The 15,644-nt window shown below is 31.9% G+C and overlaps 1 protein-coding gene and 1 long non-coding RNA gene across 2 annotated transcripts in view; one reads left to right on the forward strand and one right to left on the reverse strand.

The window, feature by feature from the left end:
- LOC126745020 (matrix metalloproteinase-2-like) overlaps nucleotides 1-15,644 on the forward strand; it is a 211,130-nt gene that overhangs the window by 23,241 nt on the left and 172,245 nt on the right. The window lies entirely within an intron of this gene.
- On the reverse strand, nucleotides 11,051-11,940 carry LOC126745030 (uncharacterized). The gene is made up of 2 exons (XR_007663412.1): nucleotides 11,717-11,940; nucleotides 11,051-11,655 (listed from the first exon to the last, which is right to left on the reverse strand). It is a non-coding gene; the product is annotated as an uncharacterized LOC126745030 (long non-coding RNA).

Here is a 15,644-nt window from a genome sequence, read left to right on the forward strand (position 1 = left end):
AAAACATTATTTGAAAAATAAAAAAATCTTCACTTAAAAAATATCCTGTATAATTCGAAATGCGATAAAACTAAATATAACTAGTCAAAATGATCTTACAATAATATCTCTACCAAATTTTTAGATCTTAATTGAATTTCTCACAAGCGATCAATACAGTTGCCAGTTGACCACCTTGACCATCTTGTAAATACACTTGACATGTATACATTTTATATCCACTTTCTTGTGTTTATAAATAAAAATTAAATCAAACTTTATTAAACAGACAAGATTGACAAATAGCGAGTGTTAAGTTTCAAATTTTTTCCTGTATAGGTTCAGCATTGCGCAATTTAACACTCGCTTAACTTCATTGTTATCGATCGATTCCTTTGGTCATTTGATACCAATAAGGGGACGGGACTCCTATGCTTTTGTTTTAAGAGGGATATATTTATACATTACTTGCGTCACTGTAACAGCTTCTTTATAGCGGATTCCCCATTTATTTTTTATATAGAGAATCCCAACATACACTTTATGTTGGGATACATACTTTGAAAGGGCTTATCGCCAAACAATAAGATTAGATTGAGAAGTTAGTAGGGGAAGTCTTTTCTCCACAAATAAAACGCTAATCCTCTAATTTCAGGAGTTATGCATTTCGGCAAGTGTTCTTGCCATCATCAGACTTGGGTTACTTAACACTTACACAAATTCTAAACAATAACTTATACGTGTAAGTGTTAAGTAACCCAAGTCTGATGATGGCAAGAACACTTGCCGAAACTCCTGAAATTAGAGGATTAGCGTTTTATTAGTGGAGAAAATACTTCCCCTACTAACTTTTGAATTTTATATTGACTTCACTTCAGAATGGACTTCTTCCTTAAATAAGATTAGAATTATTTTTCTGGATCTCTTATTTACAAATAAATTTTTAAGAAAAATATCGTTTCAAAATTAACGATTATCAGTTGAATGATATGTAGTTATAACATAAGTAAAACTATTCACTTTAATTTCAGTGAAGTAGTTGATGCACTTATATCATTAGTGATCTCTATGTTTCTCTCCTTTAGATAAAAAATGGTGCTATTGTGGAGAGAGTGGAGCTTATTTCATTGTATATTTTATAAAGAACCAATATGCAATAGCAATAACAACTTGATGGATCACTGTCCAAAGAATTCTAAAGTATTATAAAATGCACACGTATAAAATGAACTATCAAGAATTGTATGAAGGTGGTAGTGACTGCCATTCATAGTTTTTTCAACTCTTCAATTTCATCTATTTTCTTAATGTTTTTTTTTTCAATCAACATAATTGTTGTTACTGATTTGACTCAAATGCAAATATCTCTCACGCGGTGTATTGACATCCTCGAAGCTTAAACATTTGGACTCTCATTTTTGATGATTATCAAAAGTATTACTTTCATTTATTTTCTGAAGAACATCTAAAACCAAAAATGTATGAAACCAAATACGTACAACGTATATTTTATGAGGTTTTTCGCTTATGAAAAGAGATAGAGAGATGCAGTTTTCGCGACACCGTGCTACTTTTTATTGAAACTTAAAATGCCCTAATAAAATTTACCATAGTCTTAAATAAAAAAAAGATAATTAAAAAAAATCAATTTCAGTCATCCCCTGTAATTCAGAAATATTAAAAAACTGTTATTGTCAGACATATTAAATAAGTAAAAACTAATATTTGTAGATTTTTTTGCGTAGAATCCAGTGGAGTACTTAAATTTTCATTAGAGTTTCTTTTCTTTCAATCACTTCATTTGTGTCATCTGCAAAATTTTAGTTTATATCGTGATTATCCTGTTCTTGTGTAAACTAACATAAATCATTAGTGAAAATTATGAATAAACTTGACATTTTTTCCTTTTTTGCAAATTTCGACAGCTTGGCCCCTGCCTGCAACTCAAACAAACTTTTTGCATTGCCTCATATGTCATAGAAATCATATTTTTTAATTATATTTCTATCCAGTGTATCATATGCTTTGGATGAGTCTAAAAAGAGCTTTAGAGCAATTTTATTTTTTTCGAATAGGGTGATGATGGTTTTTGTATTTTGCATAGCTTACCACTCATAGTCTGACTTCACCTCCTAGCCAAGTGTCACTGTTGTGATTCTCCTACTTTAAAATGTACTTTCTGTGCTGTATGGTTTGACCTATGCATTTTTAGTACGCAACCGTGATATTCCATGATATTTGTACATATATTATCGATACAGCTTCCTTTATTTTGTGTGAATATGATATTTTCATTTATTTTAAGTTCCAAATCAAACGAGGCAAGGATGTATATGGGCAGAATTTTTTTAATATTCGCATATTCTACATGTATATTGAAATCTCTTGCTAGAAAACTGTAGTGAAATTTACATTCTGTGGTGCACATTGAAAATTAAAGTAAAAATAAATTATTATTAAAAATAAAAGTCAGTGCCATAAGGTCGATATATTAATGCAACAATGCAAATCAAATGTTCAACAATACAAATGTTCTTCGATAATACACTCAACTACAGCAATTCACATATCGCATATATTTATATTTGTAAAAGCTTTTTCAAAGGTTTGGATTTTGTCGGTAAAGGGTGTTTCAATAAGAACGCAAGATTTGAATTGCGCGCCACGTTTGACAGTCATGCGGTCACATGATTGTGACGTGACAGTGTGATGTGTGTGAGTTAATAAACGCGTCGTGATTGTCAATAATTTTATCAAAAGGGTAAAAGTTTAATTGCCACCATTCGTAATGCACAAGAATTTAACATTTCAACAGGCACTCTTCAGCGGAAGATTTACAGCTGCAAGCCTACAAAATCCAACTGACTCAACAACTTCTGCCAGCAGATCATCAACAGCGAAGAGAATGCACTTATTGGATCCTTGAGTAACCTGCTGATTTTGCAAACAAAATAAGGCTCATTGTCACCTCAATGGCTTCGTTAATAGGCAAAACTGTCGCATTTGGGGCTTGTAAAATCCATGAATGATTCATCTGAAAGCAATACATCCACAACGTGTCACTATATGATGTGCATTATGGTCTGGAGGATTGATTGGACCGAACGAAGAAGGTGATGCAGTAATAGTGAATGGCGAACGTTATCGGGCTATTATAATAGGGTTTCTTGTGCCTCATTTAGAAGCCTCATTGATGACATGTGGTTTTAGAATGATTAGAGCAACATGTACCGCCCATGAAACATTGACGATCTTGCAAGAGTTTGCTCCTAGTCGTATCACTTCCCGATTTGATGACCAGTATTGGCCTCCAGGCTCTTGCGCTTTAATACCTTTAGACTTCCGGCTGGGGGGTTATCTAAAGTCACAGGTTTATGTCAATAAATTTCGTCAAAATGGTAGGCATATGCCAGCAAAGCCGTGGTGCCCATTTAATGGATTTCATATCTTTGGTTATTACTGTACTGAAAAATTCCAGCCTTCATTCAGCATTAGCATCAATGAGAACCTTTTGACACCATTTGGCCAAAACTTCGGATCATACATTTCGGTTTTTTTTGCTAAAAGGCGCAGAAACACAAAAGCTCTTTAGAGTTTTACTACAGTGGTACACAAAACAAGCTGTTTTTTGGAAAACCTTTTATTTCTTGTGATGTATCCTTTGATTTTCTCTGTTGTAATTTGATTTTTTACACGATATAGGTACAGGGATAGTTTTCTGTCTTTGCCTACAAAATTACTTTGTGTTTGCCCATCTTCTTCTTGCTCATTTGCTGTCCCAATTGCTGGATTGTATTCTTACCGATCTGTTTTTTTAATTTTTCGTTTCGGCATCACTTTTTAGGGGTCATGTTCATCATCAGAAACTTCTTCTCTGCTTTTGTAAAAGATCCTCTCTCGATTTCGCCTTCTGGGGCCTTAAAACGTCATTATTATGTTTTTTATTTCGTATCACAAAACATAAATATATAGAGAAGTGGTGGTTGCATATAAACTGATCAAAATTCTTCTGACAAATCTGCTAGCGTCCTCTCGCTTGGCAACGTAAACTATTGTAACTAAGTTGACAGTTTGACGTATCTAATTGACCAATCAAAATAGTGGACAGGCGTGGCCAAATTAAGGCGGAAACATTTTAAAAATCAAAAAAAATTCAAATTTTATTTAATAAGAAATCTCATAATTTTATTATTTAATCGCAATATCCAAACACCTAATTAAAGAGGTTACTTTTTGATTAGGGGTTAGCAACAGATATTGATCAAGGTAAAATAAAACTCTTCAGCTTTATTTTACATATATCTAAATGAGTTAATGTACTGCAATAATCAGTTAAGAATAGTGTACAACATATCACCAATTTCAAAATGAAAATAAAACAATGTTTTTCTTTAATACATTTATTATTTGATTTTGCTGAATAATAATTGCTTAAAGTTATATACATAATATACAATAATTCATTATAAGAGATATTATATTTTATTTATTTGGAAGGAACAGTACCCCTGTTAACTTTCCCCTTATTTTATCCTTATACATACACATTTACATAGTTTTAAAGAAGTAGACAAAGTTTATTTTAAGTCCTAAATACTGAATTTACAATATTATAGCAGATTTGCTAGGTTGACACAAAGATAATAATGACCAGAATATTGCAATCTACTCCTAGATAACCTAATATCTGTGTGTGCAAAGGTTGCAACATATAAATTACAACCACTCGAAAAATGTTTAGAAGTATTTTGTTAGCACTGAACTATGCCAACACAAACAGATTAGAAAATATTGTGAAGATTTTTATGTTATTTTCTTACATGCAAAGACATTATCCTTAGGCTAATAATATCCCTATTTTACTAAGACAAACTAAATCTATAGAGGATCATAATATAATAATAATAAATGTTTTTTATTTGCAAAAATTCAATACAGAAAATATTTATAAGTGAAATACAAAACTATATATGCAGATAAAAGGCCGACAAGTTCAAATTTCTGTGGTGCAAATTCTAGTCTTCAACATTATGACATGAAAAAAAAGGAACATTTTATAAATTATATAGTTCAGCTAGCAGACAGTTAAGGTAATGTTTTGGGATAAATCTTCAGGACTAACGACTCAAATACTAACATCCATGTACTAAACATACACAATAATTACATAATCTATATTACTAAAAATAATTTGAAAACAAAACATTCCAGACCCAGATAAAGAGCAAAAATACATACATAAAATATAACGACCCCAAATTAAATATTCTTAACATAACTTAGAACTATATTATTGAAAAAAAAACTTAATTAAAAGACAAACGCCTACAGAAAATAAAAATAAACGTAAAAAAAAACAATTTATAACAAAAACATTCACTCTGATCAATTCTGGTGCTCAGCGCTCTTAGTCTCTACGCCTATGTCTCGTCTCAGTGAACACATGAAGTGGTATGATACGAGCATGAAATAAAATAAAAAAATAGTTAGGGCAAACCTTAATAATTAATAAATTCTTTCAATGATTCATGTGAAAAATAATGGCAAAACAAATTTTGAAATAAATATGTATTGTATTGCCAACAGTATCAACAGAGAGAACTAATCAGAACAAATTCTATAGCTCCAAGTTTTAATAAAATTTACATTTCATATTTCTCTCCATGTTTTTCTTGTAATAAATAAATTTTAATCAATTTTTAAATTGTCGAAAAGAAAATTAGAGACCAGACATTTTGTAATATATATTTATAATAATCAAGTTAAAAATGACATATTTAAAAGGTGAAACATCTTGATTGAAACCAACTGAAGTTGGTTTTATTACAGACTAAAAATTGACAATACAAAAAAATAACAGTAATAAATAAAATCACATTTTCTTAACGGACACCTAAAATTGCTGCAAATCAATTAAAACATTACTCCCGATGTTGAAAAAGAACTTTTTAGGAAAAAAGTTATTGATTTAAAATAGCATCCTTAAAACAATCCCATTGTTTTAAGGATGCTACAATGGGATTGTAGCATACTTATCCTTATTACCTATACCATCCATTGATTGCTTTCTTTTTAAGTTTTGCAGCTTTCTTTGGAGAACACTTGTACTGGTATTTATTTTCTGTGATTTTACTTTATTTTGTAAACTTGATAGATTGATATCACCCGCCATCTTGAATACCGTCATGTAGCCATGTATTTAATGCAGCAAAGGCAAGTGTTCAAAATGAAAGCCATTTACTTTTTGACAAAGCCCTAAATGATGATAAAATTCCGTTTGTAAACTTCTTAAAACATTTGGCGTAACTAAGTGCGTAATTTCGATTCTGAGCCTCTGTTTTAGTTCTACAATATTTTTGGGTATGGTAGCATAGACTAAGGTAACCCTAAATATAAAGGTACTTAGAATATTAAAAGGCCTTTCAATGTTCTAAGTACAAGTCTAATAGAGTAAAAGTCAAAATGTCCATTTTCAGTAGAAAATAAGTACTTCTTACTAAAACTTAATTAAATTCTAAAATTGAAATTGGAAAAAATAATCTTACAAACGCAAGTTACCAAAAACCTTCATGTTTATTTTCGAACAGATTATAAATGAGCTTGTGGCAAAGATTTCTATTAATATTGAATTGAATGCACTATGTAACCACAGTCTAACGTCATAGAAAAAAACGCAAGAAGCCAAACTCTCGCTTTCCTATTACAGTTTAAACAATCAATAATTTCTTGAATGTTAACTCCGTATAAGCGTTTCGCGGAAAACATGACGGTCGCCGTCTCTGTGCCCATTTAAAATTTATTATGAATCATTATTAATGTGGCGCCTGGATCAATTTAACTCCGCATTTATAAGGGGGCAAACCTCAAAAAGTCAAACCCTAAATCATAATTGTAATTTTTGTTGACTCCCCACATCAATCAAAGTCAAAACGAGAAACATGTAGATGATGGGACAAAAGTCCTTATTGTATGAGAATATGTAAATAAATTGTCGCTCGCAGGTAATAATCGACAAACCCGACCGGATATTTAATTGACAACGGTAGTTGCACAGTGGCTCTACCGAATTTTAATGTGTGATGCTCCGTTGATTTACGTGACTAACATTATTTCACTAACCATGTAATAAAATTGTTTTTTTAACGCTTGATCTAATACATGACAAAAATTATAAGTATATTTTTCCTTAGTCCTTTATAATAGGAGCAATTAATCTTATCATACTTATCAAACTATCAGAACTATACAGTTACATCATGTTTTCGATTAATAACAGCAATAATGCAGGTCAATAATGTCACATAATGATGTATAAGTTTGTTCGTCTTTTTTCAGTTGTTTTGAAACTGCCGCAATTTGAAGTTTAAAATAGAAAAAAAAATAGATTAATGGTAAGGTCATACTGCTCCGAAACTACTCATACTACTTTGTTCTAATTTTCTAATTTTAATTGGTATTTCCATAATTTGAAGGTCACAAGTAGAATTGAAAACACAAAAGTTATTGGGGGGTAACTGTAAGGAACAAAGCGCTGTTTAGTTCGGTGATGATAGTCTTAAAAAATGATGGAGATAAATATGACTTGAAATAAAGAGACGCATATTAGGCTGAAAATATTTTTACAAAATAAAAGACACAATGGAACAAATTTTTATTTGAAAAATACACCACCATAAATTTTCTTTCTTTATACAATAATATGTTTTAAATTATTTCAACAAAACGTGTTGTTAAAGGGTGTACTCAAGACTTTACGAGAAAGGAAGTAAACTATAATAAAAAGATGTAATCGAACTTCCTTGATTTACAAATTGATCTTAACGGAGAGTATTAAATAAAAAAAAACATTTTTCTTAATAAATCACTTTTCATATGTAGTATGAGTTTTTTGATTTTGAGATCCTGTAGAGGGTGTCCCAAATTCGAGGGTGACCAGTGGGATCTCGGAAACCGTAAGAGTTACGGGGTCGGTTAAATGGAGGAAAAGTTGCGCAATTTGGAGCTTAATAAAATGACCTTTAAAAAATTTTAAAATTCCAGTTACTTCCGGAGATATACAAAAAAACAGAAATTTGTCAATATCGTTTTTATCTTTTACCGACCTTATTTAAAGAGATATCGGAAAACTAGAAATAGTTTTTCATTGTCACTTTTTATGTTAAAAAAAAAAATAATCCGTCGTTTCGTTTTTTTTCGATCATCATCAACTTTATTTTTTCTTATGGGCGCCATATTGGATTTTCTCATTTTTAAAAAGTATTTTTAATTGCCTTTAAAATGGAAATTCTATTGATATATCTTTCTCCCTTGCGTTCATGGAGTTCTTATGGGAAGTACTAGAAGGAGTAATCATTTTAATGGCAATTAAAAATACTTTTTAAAAATGAGAAAATCCAATATGACGCCCATAAGAAAAAATAAAGTTGATGATGATCGACAAAAAACGAAACGTCGGAACTTTTTTGCGTCATGTTATAGGACATAAAAAGTGGCAATGAAAAACTGTTTTTAGCTTTCCGATGTCTCTTTAATTAAAGTCAAAACAATTTTGACAATTTTCGATTTCTTTTGGATAACTCCGGAAGTATCCGGAATTTTAAAATTTTTTAAACGTCATTTTATTAAGCTCTAAATTGCGCAACTTTACCTCCATTTAACCGACCCTGTAACAATGGATACCCTTGAATTTGGGACATCCTGTACAGTCACTTCAGAGTTGGCAAATTACGAGAGAAGCCGCCCATAAATTACGTAAGATCTTTTTTAATCATTTCAGATACCTCCTCCTCCCTGTGTAAGATGAAAAAAATTTTTTTTGGCTGGCAGAAAATATTTCTGCTTTTTCATATTCCTCAACAGATTCAACATATATGTATATATATTTATCATCAAGCCACTCTTCATGTCAGTCAGATGAATGAGGCTGAGCAATAAAACATAGATTGCTACCATTTGAATTTTTTGCATTCGGGCTATAACTAAGGCTCTCTTGTGATTCAACAGATTTTTTCCTCGGCGCAAAATAGGCACCACATATATTGCAAGTACGTTCTTCGATGCTGCATCGAACACTTGGGCATTAAAGATCATATTGCATTAATTTATTATTATGGACGTTTCAGAGCTTGTGAATATCTAATAATAATCTTATAAAGAATGGACAAAATTCTGTTTGTATTTGATGTCTGTTGGAGAAGGGATTATTAAAGCCGGAGTTTGTACTACTGGAACAGGTAGCGGTAGAAAGCTGTGGTAAAATCATTCGTAAATCACTACGATTAACACCGCAATATTTCTGATCATCGCACTTCATGATTTGAAGAAGGTATTATAATTCCTGTACGTGGATACAATACCATTTCGGAGTCACCACTACCATGTTAATAAATGTATCCGGCAACAACTGGTTTACCGTCTATACCAAGATAGTCCCAAACGTCAGAAAGAATAGTTTATATCAATAGTTTTTTGACTAACATCGAGATGATTTTCGAAAGAATTATGTGGATGAGTTCGGACAGCTAGTGACTAAGTGGGGCTATACGTCATTCAACTCGGTTAAAACTGCTTCTACCAGGAGCTTTTGTAGCGATAAAGATGTCGTTTACATTACCGCTCAAAAGTATTTGCCCATCATGTATTCTTTTTAATATTTTAAATTAGATACAAAAATCTTATCTTTATACATATATTTAGATTGTATCTGTTTTGTAAATTGCATATGTGCTTAAACAGCATACCTATCAACTATGGTTCGTTGAAAAACACTGAGTATTTACAAATAGTCTTACAAATAACAAACAATGTAGTGAAAATATGCACTTCTTCTAAAAAACTAATCTGTGTACAGCTCGTTACTGATGAAATTTAAAACATTTAAAGGTGTTTAGTCTTCAAGACTTGATTTTGTGTAACATTGGTAAATAATTTCGCTTGCTTATTGACGATTGTCACCGTTTCTTTGCTGGTTTTTCAACATTCTTTAAAATGGCTAAAATAAAAAAGTTATCGATAGAAACAAAAGGTATTATCATTGGATTTCATAAGGCTGGAAAGACTAACCGTCAAATTTCGACAGATGTGGGAATTCCAAGGCGGACTGTCGATTATAATGTTAGGAAATTCACCAGAGAAGGGACTATTAGCAACAAACCTCGATTGGGAAGGCCAAAGGCAACAAGTTCAAAGTAGGATTTAAATATTATAATTACAAGAAAACGCAATAGACGCCTTACCGCTCCTGAAATCACAGCAAAAATCAACAAGGAGCGTAAAAAAGCGGTCAGTGTTTCGACAGTAAAACGGCGACTTTATAATGCTGATCTTAAAGGACGTTGTAAGCTGTATCAAAACCGCTACTAAAGAATGTTAATATCACAATCACACAAAGAATGGACCATTGATTGAAGTTCTCTGGAGTGACGAGTCGAAATTCGAGGTTTTTGGAACGAAGAGGTGAGTTTTTGGTCGCCGTTATGCTAATGAAAGGGTCGCTGAGAACTGTACGGTAGCCTCAGTTAAACACGGTGGCGGTTCGGTGATAGTGTGGGGTTGTTTCGGAGGATCTGCAGTGGGCGATCTAATTAGAATAGAGGGAATTCTTCGAAAAGAGGGTTGGGTTACAAAACAACTTTAAGTGATAATGTACTTCCATCTGGTACTCGAATAATTGGAGAAAACTTCATCTTTCAACATGACAATGACCCCAAGCATATGCCGAAATTGTGCAAGCAATATTTAGGTGAATTACAAAGGCAACATCTTCTGAAAGTTATGGTATGGCCCCCACAATCACCGGACGTCAATCCTATCGAATTACTGTGGGATGAACTGGATAGACAAGTGCGAAAATCATGCCCCACATCAAAAGAAGACTTGTGGAGGATCATCCAAGAAGAGTGGCACAAGATACCTCACGAAACTTTGGACAAATTAATTAGAAGACTACCGAAACTCTGTGAAGCTGTTATTAAGAATCGACGGATATGTAGATGAATCCAAAATTTGATTTTCTTAAATTTAATTAATTGAAAAATGCATTGTTTACATTCATTTTGTTATAAATAAACCGTTTTATAAGAATAACTGATGGGTTTATTATTTTTAGTTATAACTTTAAAACAGTCATATGTAGGCAAATACTTTTGAGCGGTAGTGGAGGTCATAGGGTTTCAAATAATAAATAACTTGTTTGATAACTCAAGCAAGCTATCAAGCAAGCGGGAATCGTGGGTTTTCATCTGGCTCTCCATCGATGGTCAGGATCTTAACAGCTTTAATCATGCCTTCTGTAGTTTCATTATCATATCTCATTAATCAAGCCTTCTGTAGTTTTCGCTAAGTTCTCGAATTGTGGAAACGCAAGTATCACACAGTTCGAAAGATCTTTTCGAAGCAAGATCTTTTACAATCATTACCATGAGAATCTGCAGAAAATGACGAATGCTTCTCAAAACGAATTTTGATGTAAGTTGGGCCAGTATATGTCACCTCTTCAGTATTGTCTATTTTTGCATCTGTAATTGGAATACCTGCGTGCAAGGAAGGAAATTAATGTGTGTCTTTCAGCAACGACCCAATCATGATCAGGCAATCGCACTCGGTACGTTAATGGTGAATAATAGGTGCTTGTTTTTCCACCGCTCTTTTTCCGATAGGAATTCGTGATTTATCATCCTGTAATCATAAAACAACCTTACCATAGCTTGCTTAACGCCGCCACTTGGGTCTCACTTACCCTCAATATACATTTATACACCCTTTTGAATCACTTTTATATTAACTTTTCTTCCTCTTCCAAAATACATTTGTCTCGATCTGACAGATATGGAAAAATTTTTAAGAATAAACTTCTACCCAAGCATTGGAAAGAGACGGATGTAAGTAGGTTGACATTTTATCAATTTTGATATTCACTGAAATTTTGATGAAATCCTTTATAACTTTCAACTTATGTCAACTTTAGCTATTTGATCTAACCCTCAGATATCGCATAAATGACAAATTACGTACATGTACTCTGTTCAACAGGTAGTAGACAACACTACTATCGATTGGTTTTAAATAGGAATTAAATTTTTATTCTTAAAAGAAATATTACGGATCCTGAAATGTATAGTATTGCTGATGTATTAAAAAGACTAATCACTAAAGAGTATCCACATGTAACTTTCTTTGGTGCTCAACTTACTCAGTTGTTGTTTTAGTGATATTGGACTATTATCCACACGAACTTTCTTAATATTACCTAATCTCGTATAAACTCTACTCGAATAATCATACTAAAAATTTTTAATATCAAGGAGCTCCTAAATCAGAGATTAAAAATTTAGTCGAGGTAATTTCTGCTTGTTAAACAAAAAAATTACCTATGTAATCAATTAATTCAACTTTTAAAATTTTTTTAAATAAAAATTTAAATTTGTTGGATTATTACAATTTCCTTAATATTGAAATTTTTTTCTTAGGTAAGAGTCTTAATCACCTCTCCCCCTGTGTAAGATTTTGTAAGATAAGGGCAGATCCCCTCTCCCCTAAACGTCTTACGTCATTTATGGATGGCCACAGAGAGAAATTACATTAAATCGCAATTTTGACAATCATCTGACTGATTTATTATCAACATTTATAGAGATCTTGGTTGAGTAGCTAGTTGATTATATCTTCAGAATATTTAATTTCATCATCCTTTTGTTGTTGTGTATTTCAAGCTTATCCATTTGTTGTTACAGAATATTTGTCACTAAACAATATAAAAAATACACAAATTTTACAAAACAATACAGAAGCAACAAGCACAAAGTAAAGAAAATTGCTACCTAACCTCACTGCTGTAACTAAAGTCCAGTTCAGAGATCTATTAGAATCTTTGATGTGCCGCGAATAGTCCGTGTGCCAGCGTTACTTGTATTATCACATATTTGTATTGTCGGCATGCATGTTTAAATCGCAAAATTTTATGTGGAAAGAGTCAAAAAAAAACAAAGTAATATTTTAAGCGATATTTAATCATCCCATTAAATAAATAAATATTTAATTTTTTTTTTAAATTTATACATTTGATTCATAAAATTTGACTACAGACGCCCACGTACTATTTTGTTAGACGTCTGACCTCAGTCCCGGCCACTCAAGCGTGAAAAGCTGCACAGGTCCGGCCTTAAAATTTATTTGTATTTAAAATTTTATTATTTGGGATTTTTGCTAAAACGCTGTTTTTTGCAAAGCACTACAATCATTTGTGAACCGAGAATCATTCCTTAGATTGTTATAGACATTTAAACAAATTCGTTTGGCGTCTGTACTTAAACAATTACATTTTAAAACGGCTTGATTTTCCCCTAGAACTTCTACTTCCCTTGCGTCTTCTTCTTATTGTTTTCACCAAAAATGTTATTTTCTTTCTTGTGCACCCTTGGTCTCCATAGGCCCGCACAAACACTATCCTCTTTATTTGCCAAATTTTCCTGCCTATTTTTACAGAGTCGAAACATTTTAAGATCTTTAGATTATATAATGCAATAACAATACGGCCCCGTAATCCTCAAGATCAGTGGGATAGAGAGAGATACACAATCACTTACACAGCCTAAAATAGGAATCGCCAGAACGCAGGTGTTTTATCTTTGTTTAATAAACTGCCTAAAAAGAGGTGAAAAGTCTGTGAGTGCTGGGAGTGCTTAACATATTTTGTAAGATGCTTGGATTTTAGTCCGCGGTCAATTTTTTGATATTATTTTCTTTCTAAGAATTGACATTTTCGAAAGAAAAATAAAAAATAGTGTAAAACATGGGGTTTTACGTATATCTACAATTTCATAGATAAAATATATAAATGCTGTTATTCTAATAGATCTCTGAACTGAACTATACACGCAAAATGTGAATCCCGAATAGAATATTTTATTTTGATCGAAACGTTGATGTAACACAACCGAGGCTAGACTCTTATAAAGTAAATTTATAAATTTCTTTAAAGCAAAATTAAAGGATTTTCAGCAGAGCTTTTTTTTAGTTGAGATCTACAAGGCTGGCTTATTTTAAATAAGGAAAATTATTTTATTTAAAATTAGTAGTAAATGGGAGTAGATAAGTAAAGACAATTTTTGCGATATAAACCTTCTTATAAGATTACAGAAACTAAACAAAAACGCAATTTTAGATAAGTATCGTTACCACATTAAGATCATAAAATAAATAACTACATTCTGAAACAAGCAACAATACTTTTTAATGTGTTCATAGTCATTAAACAGATTTATCTTCGTTGGAATCTAAGAGCAGATTCAGATAGAACTTCATTATAGAAAAAATAAACTTCATTGGTAACATTCATAACATACCATTGAAGAGCTTTTTGACGTCGATTTTTTCAAGTTCGCTTCCGTGGTTAGCGTTGGTATAAGTGTAACCAACTTTACATATGACTGCCCCATTTACTTTCTGATACGCAGGGAGCTTCTGCTATTTTAAAAGTCTTTTTTTTAATTAGAAGTTATCGACTTATAATAAAATATTTCCAGTTTTTTTTTTCATTTTTTTTGTAATTTGCGATTCTAGTTTTTTTTTCAAACATTCACTCTTCCATATAATCTAATGTAATGAACAACCCAGAAGCTATTTCGTTACATCCCCGACCTGGCTGCGTTTCCAACTAACCGCGTAAAAGCTGATATAGTCTTTTGTTCGCCCAAGTTACAAGGCCTTAGAACATTGAAGGCCTTTCAATGTTCTAAGTACAACGCTTTATAACTTGAATAAAAAACTTCACCTATAGACTATAGATAGAACTTTAAAAGCATAGTTCCCAAAATTCAGGTTCATTGATAGTTTTCGCGTCCTACTCCGTGAATACGTACTTTCGAAATGGTTACAGGCTTAGAAGATTGAAAGGCTAGGACTAGCGCTGCCATGGAACTATGGGCAGTTTGTTTGCTTGCCATATCTCTGATGCAATGATGCCAAATGCCTATGTTGAAATGGCAAAAAAAACACTTTATAATACACAAATTAGTACTTATTTGGACAAGTGCAAAATATGGTAAGATACTCTATAGAAAAGTCAACATTCAAAGTTAAATGAATATAGATAACGTCTCTATATTAGAGAAAAAGGCAACGACATCACAACGCCGCTCGATCGCATTGTTGATTTCACCGACACAATTATCAGTGACGTCGTAAAAAATTATTTACATGATAAATATTTATTATTAATAGATTATGCTATAAATTATAAACAATATTACCATTTATAAACTCTTTATGCGTTTTTTAAACGTACTTCATTAGAATAAAGGTTCGAATTTTTATGGAAATTCTTTTTTTTTATTATTATAGATTTCTTAATAAGTTTTTTTTATGAGGACGGTTGTCCCTTGATACGTTGTTGACAATATCGGTATTTACTTGTGAAAAGATCGGCTTAAATCGCCTTTTTCCCATGGTGTGGAACAAGTTTTCACTATCGTAACAATTCACAAAAACACTGAAATGACTTAATCTTTTTCCTTTTTTAACCAAAAACGAAAGAAAAAACACAGAACTTGCACAAATGGAACAAATGTTTAATATAAACACAAAGCCGTTTGTGCTTATATTAGACATAAACAAGAATATAGATTAAATCTTCGGTCCTTAAAAGATAGCAACAAATTTGTTAATAC

Source organism: Anthonomus grandis, chromosome 15 (genome assembly GCF_022605725.1).
Source record: "Anthonomus grandis grandis chromosome 15, icAntGran1.3, whole genome shotgun sequence".
NCBI classification, from domain to species: domain Eukaryota; kingdom Metazoa; phylum Arthropoda; class Insecta; order Coleoptera; family Curculionidae; genus Anthonomus; species Anthonomus grandis.